The 8041-nt window shown below is 56.1% G+C and overlaps 2 non-coding genes and 1 pseudogene across 2 annotated transcripts; all 3 read left to right on the top strand.

Annotated features, from left to right (window-relative positions):
• Positions 1-432: 432 nt before the first annotated feature.
• On the top strand, positions 433-2246 carry LOC144111574 (small subunit ribosomal RNA). Its single transcript, XR_013310101.1, has one exon. It is a non-coding gene; the product is annotated as a small subunit ribosomal RNA (ribosomal RNA).
• A 1560-nt stretch (positions 2247-3806) lies between these two features.
• LOC144111532 (5.8S ribosomal RNA) lies at positions 3807-3959 on the top strand. The gene has a single exon (XR_013310076.1). It is a non-coding gene; the product is annotated as a 5.8S ribosomal RNA (ribosomal RNA).
• A 987-nt stretch (positions 3960-4946) lies between these two features.
• LOC144111615 (large subunit ribosomal RNA) overlaps positions 4947-8041 on the top strand; it is a 6017-nt pseudogene continuing 2922 nt past the window's right edge.

The following is an 8041-nucleotide window of genomic DNA, read 5'->3' as shown; positions in this document are numbered from 1 at the left end:
TGCAGCCTCATCCGCGTCTGCGATAGGGGCTGGTTGTCGGACGACGCTGTTCCCACGTGTTACGAAGTGTGTTCCGTGCTACCCGGACTCGATTCCGTGCGACTGCGCCGAAGACGCGGGCGTGTCCCGTCGTCTGGCGGCTAGGCCGTCTCGGCTACGCAGCAAGCGCCGTCCAGTGCCTGAACGCCGCGGCCCTAGCGGCCGCGTGCGCACTGGTGGGCGCGTTACAAATGCTTTGCCTAAGGGCGCGTGCTCTCTTGCCGCGCGGTGATAACCGGGCCTTCGGGTCGGATGCCGCAGCGAGCTCGAACGATGCACGGGCAGCGAGAGCTGCCGCGAAAAAGATGCGCGTCGCGCGCCGAGGGGTGAGAGGGGCCCCGATCGGCCGCGACAGGGCTCCCTTGAGGAGCGACAAGGGTTTGCCTATGCATCTACCTGGTTGATCCTGCCAGTAATCATATGCTTGTCTCAAAGATTAAGCCATGCATGTCTAAGTACATGCCGAAATAAGGCGAAACCGCGAATGGCTCATTAAATCAGTTATGGTTCCTTAGATCGTTTCTTTCTACTTGGACAACTGTGGCAATTCTAGAGCTAATACATGCATTGAGCCTGAAGGCCTTTGGCTGACGGGCGCTTTTATTAGACCAAGACCCATCGGGTTCTGCCCGTACTCTGTGGTGACTCTGGATAACTTTGTGCTGATCGCATGGCCATGAGCCGGCGACGTTTCTTTCAAGTGTCTGCCTTATCAACTTTCGATGGTAGGTTACTTGCCTACCATGGTTGTTGCGGGTAACGGAGAATCAGGGTTCGATTCCGGAGAGGGAGCCTGAGAAACGGCTACCACATCCAAGGAAGGCAGCAGGCGCGCAAATTACCCACTCCCGGCACGGGGAGGTAGTGACGAAAAATAACAATACGGGACTCTTTTGAGGCCCCGTAATTGAAATGAGTACACTCTAAATCCTTTAACGAGGATCAATTGGAGGGCAAGTCTGGTGCCAGCAGCCGCGGTAATTCCAGCTCCAATAGCGTATACTAAAGCTGCTGCGGTTAAAAAGCTCGTAGTTTGATCTCAGTTCCAGACGAGTAGTGCATCTACCCGATGCGACGGCTCGGACTGAACATCATGCCGGTCCTCTCTTGGTGCCCTTCATTGGTGCGTCTCGAGGAGGCCTGCGCTTTTACTTTGAAAAAATTAGAGTGCTCAACGCAGGCGAGTCGCCTGAATAAACTTGCATGGAATAATAGAACAAGACCCCGTTTCTGTTCTGTTGGTTTTTGGAATACGGGGTAATGATTAAGAGGGACAGACGGGGGCATTCGTATTGCGGCGCTAGAGGTGAAATTCTTGGACCGTCGCAAGACGAACTACTGCGAAAGCATTTGCCAAGAATGTTTTCTTTGATCAAGAACGAAAGTCAGAGGTTCGAAGGCGATCAGATACCGCCCTAGTTCTGACCATAAACGATGCCAACCAGCGATCCGCCTGAGTTACTCAAATGACTCGGCGGGCAGCTTCCGGGAAACCAAAGTATTTGGGTTCCGGGGGAAGTATGGTTGCAAAGCTGAAACTTAAAGGAATTGACGGAAGGGCACCACCAGGAGTGGAGCCTGCGGCTTAATTTGACTCAACACGGGAAAACTTACCCGGCCCGGACACTGGGAGGATTGACAGATTGAGAGCTCTTTCTTGATTCGGTGGATGGTGGTGCATGGCCGTTCTTAGTTGGTGGAGCGATTTGTCTGGTTAATTCCGATAACGAACGAGACTCTAGCCTATTAAATAGGTGCGGGGTTCCCAGCACCTTACAACCTTCTTAGAGGACAAGCGGCTCCTAGCCGCACGAAACAGAGCAATAACAGGTCTGTGATGCCCTTAGATGTCCGGGGCCGCACGCGCGCTACACTGAAGGAAGCAGCGTGTCTTTATCCCTGTCTGAAAAGACTGGGTAACCCGTGGAACTTCCTTCGTGATTGGGATAGGGGCTTGCAATTGTTCCCCTTGAACGAGGAATTCCCAGTAAGCGCGAGTCATAAGCTCGCGTTGATTACGTCCCTGCCCTTTGTACACACCGCCCGTCGCTACTACCGATTGAATGATTTAGTGAGGTCTTCGGACCGATGTCCGGCGCGGCCTTTCGGTTGCGCCGGTCTGTTGGAAAGATGACCAAACTTGATCATTTAGAGGAAGTAAAAGTCGTAACAAGGTTTCCGTAGGTGAACCTGCGGAAGGATCATTACCGGATTGTGCTTGTCACACCCGGCGCCGCCCCCGCTTATAAGCGGGGGAAGGCCTCAACAGCGGAGTTGCGAGATTCTGATGCCGCATCTCTGCAAAAATTGTTACGCCCAGCGGAGGTCCGTCACCAAGGGAATGTCGGACGGACTGCTTCCGTGGGTTCGAACGGCGTAACGCACCAATCTGGTGGGCTTTCGGTCTTCGACACTCGTTGTCGGAGAGACTCGAACGTAGCCGGTAGGCTGGCCGAGGGAAAAGGCCGGCCCGCTGCCAAGGGAACGGCGGCGGCTGCTGCGAAGTACGAAAGGAACCGCAGCTCGCTGGCTCTCGTTAGAGTTGCGACCGAGTCGGTAGGCCGGCCGAGGGAAAGGCCGGCCCGCCGCCAAGGGAACGGCGGCGGCTGCTGCGGAGTACGAGAGGAAACGCGGCTCGCTGGCTCATGAGAGTCGCGACGGAGTCGGTAGGCTGGCCGAGGGAAAGGCTTGCCCGCCGCCAAGGGAACGGCGGCGGCTGCTGCGGAGTACGAGAGGAAACGCGGCTCGCCGGCTCCGGAAAAGTAACTCTTCGCAACAACGCGCGCGCGGCGGGACGCGTGCGGCCCAGTACTTATAAGGAACGGCCGCCGCAAGAGGTCTCGCAGTGCGGGCGCGATGTCTGAAGCCGTGCCGGCGGGGCGAAAGGAGGCACCGGGAAAAAAAGGGACGAGGGGTTGTAATCCCGCATTTTGAACGCACCCGCGGCAGCGGGGTTCTCCTGCTGCTTCGTCCTTCCCAGCCTTCGAGTAGTCTGCCGGTGCGATACCGAAACGCCGTCCATGGCACTGTGGCCGGTGGACTCCTGTTGCGGGAGTAGTCTGACGAACGCCCGTCTGGCGGCTGTCCAAGTACGCGCTGCGTAGCCACGGCTAGGCGGTGCCTGTCTCTTAAGCGAAGCAATGATGTGGCGAAATGGTCGGATAGGGCACAGCACGAGGGCGCACCCTTGGGGCGGCGGACTCGAGGGGCATTTCTGAGCGAAAGATGACCCCTTCCCCAAAGAGGGCGCAGCGGTGGGCGGCAAAGAACCGTCCACACAGAGCTACCGCTGCTTGGGAGTCCGGGGGTGACGTCGCTGCGAACACAACGGCAGAACAAACGTGCTCGGGGAACGGCGCAAAAGCTCTGTGTTATTGCCCAATTGATGACGAAGTTACCGGTGTGCTTCCTGGTGAACCGATGGTCGTCGGACCCGTGCGACCGCTTAAAGAAAACGGGCTGAACAGCAAACCGTGAACAGCAAAAAAAACGGCACCAGCGAAGACCGGAACTTGAGAGCGCCGTTGCACGTCTGCCTTAGGGTTGCCAAATGCCTCGTCGTCTCTAGCGACGCGCAAGCCATTGTCGCACACAAGCTTCGAAGAGACCGTGCTCGCCTCGGCTTTGAGGCACCGCGCAAGCATGCCGAACGGACGGCTGCTGGAACGTGGAATTGTCGGACGAAACTGCAGTCGGGGAGGCCAGGGGAGGAGCCCGGTGCCTAAAACCCTGGTTGTACTGTACGGAATTGAACAAACCAAATGCACGACTCTAAGCGGTGGATCACTCGGTTCTCGGGTCGATGAAGAACGCAGCCAGCTGCGAGACTTGGTGTGAATTGCAGGACACACTGAGCACTGATTCTTCGAACGCACATTGCGCCCTTGGGTCTTCCCTTGGGTTCGTCTGTCTGAGGGTCGGATCATATATCAAGAGAGACGCCGGCGCCCGGGGATGGCGCGGCCGGCGACTCGTTTTGACCGTGTCGGCAAAGAGGACGGCTCTGTACGAAACGCCGAAGATCCCTCGAAAGACTGCGAAAGAGGGGAGTGGGTCGAACCCTTCAGCCGCGCTCCAAGCGGCCGAGTCGGGTCGCCCTGCGCAGACGACGTAACGCGGGACGGCGGCTGCTAGCCGTAGAGCGTCTGGCCTCCGAAGGCGACCGCCGCAGGAAGGGATTACCTGCAGGGAAAGCGCGGTCCCGACGGGAGACGAGGCCGTGTGGACGGGCGGCAAAGCGTTGCCCGCTGGCCCGCGTACGTGTAGCCGAACTGCTGCGAGAAACGCAGAGACGGGAGCGCCCTGTCCGGGCACGCCCGCGCGAGAAGAAGGGAGATCTCGTGCGGGGTGCGGGGAGGCGACAGGCGCGCGAAAGCGTTTCGTGCACGGCAGTTTCGGGCGAAGCGCAGAGGCGCGCCGTGGCGCGGTGACGAAGGGGTCCCCCCGGACCCGATGCAAAGGGACCGCCTCCTCGAACGGGCGCAAAGTCGAGTAAGGGTCGAACGGACGCGATCTCGTTGCGAGCGCAGTCCGCCGTCGGTCTAAGTGCTTCGCAGTCTCTGCCCCGAGAAAAACTGGGCCACTCCAGTTGGGGCGGGGGCGACGCAAAACTTGACGATGCCCCTACACCAGGCCGAGGTCGCTCTCTCGAGGGAAAGAGAGGTGCGGCAGGGAAAAATTCGGCCGCGGCGGTCGGGGGCTCGAAACTCTCTGCGTTATCCGCGCAAACCGCATGCGCGCGGTCCCGAGCGCCGGCCAGCGGCGCCTTCCAGTCTCGCTCGCAGTCGCCGAGGGTGCTGCCGACTGTGAGCGGGGAATGGGCGGAAGGCGTCGGCCGGACGATTGGGGAAGGACGCGCGCGCGCGCTGGACCGCGCCGGAATCGAACGCGAGAGCGCACATCTGTGTCGACCTCAGATCAGGCAAGACAACCCGCTGAATTTAAGCATATCACTAAGCGGAGGAAAAGAAACCAACAGGGATTCCCTGAGTAGCTGCGAGCGAAACGGGACCTAGCCCAGCACCGAATCCCCCGTCCTTGCAGGCGGTCGGGAAATGTGGTGTATGGGAGGCAACGTTCCCGGGAGTTTGCGACGGTGCAAGTCCCCCTGACAGGGGCTTGTCCCAGAGTGGGTGCCAGGCCCGTCTCCGCCGTTGCGCGCCCGGGACGAAGCCTCCCGTGAGTCGGGTTGCTTGAGAGTGCAGCCCTAAGTGGGTGGTAAACTCCATCTAAGGCTAAATACGACCGAGAGACCGATAGTCAACAAGTACCGTGAGGGAAAGTTGAAAAGAACTTTAAAGAGAGAGTTCAAGAGTACGTGAAACCGCTTAGAGTAAAACGGGTGGGCCCTCGAAGCTCGAAAGCGGTGGGATTCAGTCTCCGGACGACTGCCGAGCTGGCGGCGTCGGGTAAACGGCTCCTCTCGGGGCCTGTTCCGGCTGCCAGTGCGCGGACGCGGTCTCCGGGGTGCGCACTTTCCACCGCCGGTAGAACGCCGCGACGGACGCGGGTCAATGGGAAAAGTACGACTTTGAGTCCGGCTCTGGAGGTGCCCTGCTCGTCCCCTCGGGGACGGTTCGCGGGAGTTATACCTTGCCGTGCACGAAGAGTTCGTCACCCCGTCCAGGCCCCATGGGCTTCTCCCGGCTGTCGGGAGGCCCGAACGATGACGCCCTCTGGAATCGGAGCTGAGGACCCGCTGGGCAAGCTTGTCGCCTCTCGTTGTCCGGGTTGGTCCCGTGGCGGCGGGCTGGCGGCGAGAAGCCGGGCGAGCGGGGAGTTCTCCCGCGGAGGCACTATCGTGGTTTGCGGGGAGTAGGTCGGTAACCCACCCGACCCGTCTTGAAACACGGACCAAGGAGTCTAACATGTGCGCGAGTCAATGGGTCTCTCGAAACCCAATGGCGCAATGAAACGTGAAGGCCCTTCGCGGGCCGCGTTGCGATCCCGGACCGCACAGGGGTTCGGGCGCAGCAACGGCCCGTCCCAGGCGCTCACTTGTCGCCGGGGCGGAGCGAGAGCGCACACGTTGGCACCCGAAAGATGGTGAACTATGCCCGGGCAGGACGAGGCCAGAGGAAACTCTGGTGGAGGTCCGAAGCGATTCTGACGTGCAAATCGATCGTCCGATCCGGGTATAGGGGCGAAAGACCAATCGAACCATCTAGTAGCTGGTTCCCTCCGAAGTTTCCCTCAGGATAGCTGGCGCTCGATGGGAGAGCAGTCACACCTGGTAAAGCGAATGATTAGAGGCATTGGGGTCGAAACGTCCTCAACCTATTCTCAAACTTTCAATGGGTGTACGGGAGGCCTTCTGGGTTGAGGCCTCCCGCTGCGATGAGAGTGCCAAGTGGGCCACTTTTGGTAAGCAGAACTGGCGCTGTGGGATGAACCAAACGCCGGGGTAAGGCGCCCGAGTCGGGACGCTCATGAGAACCCATGAAGGGTGTTGGTTGCTTAAGACAGCAGGACGGTGGCCATGGAAGTCGGAATCCGCTAAGGAGTGTGTAACAACTAACCTGCCGAAGCAACTAGCCCCGAAAATGGATGGCGCTCTAGCGTCGCGCCTATCCCCGGCCGTCGCTGGCAGAGTAGCACGAACAGTGGGGGTGCTAAGCCGCGACGAGTAGGAGGGCCGCAGCGGTGGGCGTTGAAGGTGTCGGGCGCGAGCCCGCCTGGAGCCGCCGCTGGTGCAGATCTTGGTGGTAGTAGCAAATACTCAAGTGAGAACCTTGAGGACTGAAGTGGAGAAGGGTTCCATGTGAACAGCAGTTGAACATGGGTCAGTCGGTCCTTAGGGAAAGGAGAAATCCTTTCAGAAGCGGGCGGGTTTGTGCAGCTCTGTCTGTCGAATCGGAGACGCCCCGCTGCAACCGAAAGGGAATCGGGTTAACAGTCCCGAACCCGGCTACGGAGATCGGTCCTTCGGGGCCCAGTGCGGCAACGCAAACCAGCTCGGAGACGCCGATGGGAGCCCCGGGAAGAGTTTTCTTTTCTCTGTAAGGAGATCGAGTCCCTGGATCGAGTCCGCTTTAAAAGAAATCAAAAAACGAATAACACATGCAAAATTGGATCACCTCGGCATAGCAATTATTTCACTAGATATTAAAAATGCATTCAACTCAATCAAATCAACAATCGTATGTGCAAAACTTAAAAGATTAAAATGCTATAAAAATTTAATTAAAGTAACTGAACATATGTTGAGACATCGGAAAGGTATATATGAAACTCAGACAAGTATTATAGAGAAACAGTTAAACACCGGATCACCACAAGGTTCTCCACTAAGCCCTTTATTTTGGAACTTAACATTGCAAGATATTTTTCATATACAGAAACCACCAGAAACTCACATGCAAGCATTTGCAGATGACATTATCATTACTATTAAATATAAATCGCGGAAGGACTTGGAAACAAAAGCAAATGAAATTCTAGATAAAATAAGCGGTTATGGAAATACACACAACTTAAAATTTAATCCTGAGAAATCGAAAATACTCACAATTGGAAAGGATTATGGCTCACATCCACCAAATATAAAAATGGACAGGACTAAACTAAAAGTTGAAAACGAACTGAAAATTCTTGGAGTAATATTTGACAGGAAAATGTCATTTTTACCACACTTGAAATATATACAAGATAAAGTTCAAATCTTAACAAAAAACCTAAGCAGATTCACGGGACTCGGAAAAGGAATAAAAAAAGAAATACTACGCAAAATATATGTACAAGCAATTGAGAGACAGATAGTGTACGCATCTCCTGTGTGGTATGATGGCAGAGTATACAACAAAAGGAAACTAGGAGTTATACAAAGAATTCCACTAATTCTAATAACCAAAGCATATCGTACTACTCCAAATGTAGCCCTCAATATTTTAGCAGGAATTCCTCCTATTACATTAAAAATCGAGCAAGAAAACGAACTATATTCAATTATGCATAACGAAAAATCCTTCTCCTGGGAAAATCTTACGATAAAAAATGAACAAAT

This window comes from Amblyomma americanum, chromosome 11, assembly GCF_052857255.1.
Source record: "Amblyomma americanum isolate KBUSLIRL-KWMA chromosome 11, ASM5285725v1, whole genome shotgun sequence".
Lineage (NCBI taxonomy): Eukaryota > Metazoa > Arthropoda > Arachnida > Ixodida > Ixodidae > Amblyomma > Amblyomma americanum.
This window is presented reverse-complemented; position numbering and strand designations above follow the sequence as displayed.